The following is a 4,233-nucleotide window of genomic DNA, read 5'->3' on the forward strand; positions in this document are numbered from 1 at the left end:
AATTAAATGAAGTCATTACGAATCCAGAAACTGCAGGAATATTTGTAGAATTTTTGAGAAAAATTGTAATAAAAATAAAATTCATAAATGAAAAGAGCGAAAGCCAATTTTGAAAAAGAAAAAAAAAAAAAAAAAAAAAAAAAAAAAAAAAAAAAAAAAAAAAAAAAAAAAAAAAAAAAAAATATTAATTTATAAAAATTTGAAAAAATGAACAAATAATAAACATGAAAATAAATAATAAAAGTGCCGAAGCCTTGTACATTACACGCAAGGCGGTAAACAATAAAACCAAAAAAAAAAAAAAAAAAAAAACCTAACCTAACCTAACCTAACCTAACCTAACCTAACCTAACCTAACCTAACCTAACCTAACCTAACCTAACCAAAGTGACAATTAAATCGTTGACACGGGAGGTCACGTTCTGTGTGCTCAGATCGCGTAAAATTTGTGAATTGTGATAAAACGGGTTTTTTTTACTTATCCCTTTAAGTGTTACATATCGTTTTGTTGGTATTTTTAATGCGCTTTCGATGTTGGTTTTTATTTTTCTTCGAATCAATCCGCTGTTTAATTATTCGTAAAAAAGTGTTTTTTGTTACATAAAAGTGCCGTGTAGTGAAACGCTGCCCTCTGGGTTGCGATTTTCGCCATTTTTTTTTCTTTGCCTTATGCGTTCTGTTTAAACCTATAAAAAAGTCCGTGATACCTATAGCTTACCATCTACCGTTTTCGGAACAATCTGTTTTTTCCATTTTCCACGTTTTCTTCAAAATCTCCGTCTTTGAAGTGATATAGTGCATTTATATATCTTCTTACGCAAATCAAAAAGACAAATACTATCTGTTTTTTAAATTTCAAAAAAATTAAAGTTAAGTGACATTTTTTACGAAAAAACTCAAATCTGCCCGTTTTCGTGAACGCTCACCTTCTGGGTAAAAATAAAATTCTAAAATTAACATTTACAGACGCGTCTTTTTTAAACAAACAAATAAGTTCGCGACATCATATATTTATCTTTAACCAATGCCGAGTTATAGTGATTTTTCTGTTTTTTACCTATGAAAAAGCCTTTTTCGTTGAAAAGTATTCAGTGTGTGTCGTGCTTAGTTACAAAAAGGCGCATGTGACTTGCATTTTGTTCCTCAATAAATGAAGGATTTTGAAACAAACTGTTTTTTCCATATCCCACGTGTTTGTTTAATCTCCATCTCTAACGTGATATAGTGTATACATTTATCAATCTACGCGGGTTTTAAAAAACTAACTCCTAACTATATTGCTCGTATAGAGTCCGGTGTCAAACTTCGCAAAATGTATACTCGTGACTCGTCTCCAATTTCCGCTGCACAAGTTGTTTATATGCCACCTGAAGAGCTTTCTTCTTCTGTAAATATTTTCAAAAGAGCTCAAGCTCTCGGAAACAATATTAATACAGCTATTAATTCTGGCGGCAATATTCGACGTGACATAAAGAAAACTGTCTCAGTTTCGACGAAAGAGCTTCTCGAAATTATTCAAAGTTTTTCACAGACTGGCAATAAAGACTCCTTTCCTGACATAAATAAAAAACTTGATGAAACGCTCACCTTGCTTCATCTTCAGGTCAGTAAATCTGAAGAAACTGAAAAAACTTTAGCCAAACTCACAGCCAAAATAGAAAACCGAACGCTTTCGTCAAGGACTAAAAGACCACAAGGAGATGAATTATGCACTCATCGTAAAATCTGGCGACTCATCCAAAAAGAGTGAAGAAATAGAGGGACTTGTTAAGAGACACATCAATGTCCGCGAGTCCGGAATTGGAATTGCTGGAGTGAGAAGGGCTGGAAACCAGCAAGTTATCATCAACTGTACTTTCCAATGTGACCGGGAGAAAATGAAAGATGAACTTAACAAGAAAACCGAAAACCTGTTGGTACAAGATGGAAGCAAAAAGAAGCCACTGATCGTCCTTAAGGGTCTTATTAAGGGAACAACTCAGGAAGACATTAATGTCTCTATACAAAATCAAAATAGGCATCTTCGTGTTAAGAAAGATGATCTCTCCATCAAGTTCAAAAAAAGAAACAGAAATGGCCTTTTGGTGAATGTTGTCTGTGAAACCAGTGCTCATACGTGGAAAATCCTCACGGAGGCGGGAAAAATCAATATTGGATACCAAAGAGTGGCTGTAGAAGACGAAAGCCCACTCACACAGTGTTATAAATGTCTCGGATATGGTCACATTTCCAAATACTGCAACGGAATAGAAATATGTGCCCATTGCTCTCTTGAGCACTTCACGAAGGACTGCACTAATAGGGAAAACACAGAAGCTAAATGTGCTAACTGCATATCTCGGAAGAATAATGGCTCCGGACACTCTGCACTGAGTAAACTGTGCCCGTTGAGATGTTTTGTGGAAAAAAGAGCCAAAGAGAGAGTGAACTACCTTTGTTAAGGGCAGCCATATGAAAATTATGCAGTGCAATCTCCAGCGTAGTCAAGCTGCCACTGATGAGGCTATTTTAAACTCACATAATCTAAAGATTGACATCATTGTTGCTCAGGAACCATATGTGGGCAACAGTGGTAAATGTAAACAGTATGCTGGTGTAAGGATATTTGAGCACCCTAAGGGATCTGTCAATCATCCAAATAAGGCGGTTATTATAATTATTAATAGCAATATTTTGTGTTGGCAGGATATGGAAATAAGTGATAGTAACAAATGCATAATAGTTATTCCAAACAACAAAAGTGGCAATCTTAAAATAATATCTGTGTACATAGAGCCTAGTTCTTGTATAAACCCAATCATTGACGCCATTCAAAACACTGTCACCGATCCCGGGACTGAGGTTATCATAGGAGGAGATTTTAATTCAAAACATGCTCTATGGGGGTGTCCAAAATCGGATAGCAGGGGAGAAAACTTGGTGGATTACATTGCAACTAACTCATTAGTAGTTTTAAACAGAGGAAAAGTACCCACCTTTCAAGCTGTTAGATGGGGACAAGCGGTTGAAAGCATTCTAGATATTACCATCTGCACACTTAATATTATTAACAAAATTGAAAATTGGAAAGTAGAACCTACACTGCTCACCCTTTCAGACCACAATGCTATTACCTTTTCAATCCAAATGCAACCTAAGCAACGAAACAAATCAACTACTAGGAAATATCGGGTCCAGCCAGAACTCTGGTCTCGATTTGATAAACATTTTTTGGCTGAAATTTCTAAAAAGCATTTGTTAACGATTTCCGATTTCCCACTCCTGAATAAAAATGAACTGGAAAAAGTCATTCAGCTCTACACAAATGCCATAGTTAACGCATGCGACAAAACATTTCAGGCACTTAAAAAATCCTCTAAGATTTTGAAACCTCCGTGGTGGACTGAAGATATTGGCAAACTCTCAAAAGAAGTCATCACGTCAAAGCGAAAAATTTCAAATTCAACGGGGAATCGGAAAACTGAGTTACTGAAAAAGCACCAAAAGCTAAAAGACTCTCTTTACGTTGCAATATACGAAGCTAAGACCCGCAGCTGGAAGGATTTCTGCACATCTCCTACAAAAGATGGTATATGGGACAAAGTTAACAAAATTCTAAAATCAAAAATTAGTCCAAGCATCCCCATTCATCTAACTGATGGGACTTATACCTGTCGTAGTCCTAAGGAAGCCCTGAACATGCTCTTTGACACTTTTTACCCGAACGACGATTCATCCCTGGACACATCAGAACAAGCCCTCATAAGGAATTCCTCTCTTCGCCCTTACTTTAACTCAAAGAAAGACCTTGAATTTCAAGATCATGAAATTATGTCCGCTCTTTCCCAGCAAAACCCTAAAAAAGCTCCTGGACACGACCATCTGACCGCAGACATATGTCTTCATGCTGTCAATGCCAATCCTGAAATTTTCATCTCCATTATTAAAGTGTGTCAAAAACTAAATTATTTTCCTAAAATTTGGAAAAAATCATACACTATAGTAATTCCAAAACCAGGGAAAGAAGACTTTGAAAACATAAGATCATACAGGCCCATCGGCCTTCTACCTGTGTTTGGAAAAACTCTGGAAAAAATCCTATGCAACAGACTCATTTGGGATCTGCTTCAAAGAAACCAGCTATCAGAAAAACAGTTTGGATTCCTGCCTCAACGCTCCACCGAAGACGCTTTATTTAATATTGTCAACTTCTTAAAAAACGTTCAAGGGAAAAAAAAAACCGCGGTAATATCC

General features: G+C 36.1%; 1 long non-coding RNA gene across 1 annotated transcript; it reads left to right on the top strand.

Annotated features, from left to right (window-relative positions):
• Positions 1 to 386: 386 nt before the first annotated feature.
• On the top strand, positions 387 to 3,902 carry LOC148280073 (uncharacterized). Its single transcript, XR_015822700.1, has 2 exons — positions 387 to 1,463; positions 1,522 to 3,902. It is a non-coding gene; the product is annotated as an uncharacterized LOC148280073 (long non-coding RNA).
• Positions 3,903 to 4,233: the final 331 nt, after the last annotated feature.

This window comes from Micrasema longulum, unplaced genomic scaffold, assembly GCF_059751315.1.
Source record: "Micrasema longulum isolate JH-2025_06_02 unplaced genomic scaffold, ASM5975131v1 h1tg000617l, whole genome shotgun sequence".
NCBI classification, from domain to species: Eukaryota; Metazoa; Arthropoda; class Insecta; order Trichoptera; family Brachycentridae; genus Micrasema; species Micrasema longulum.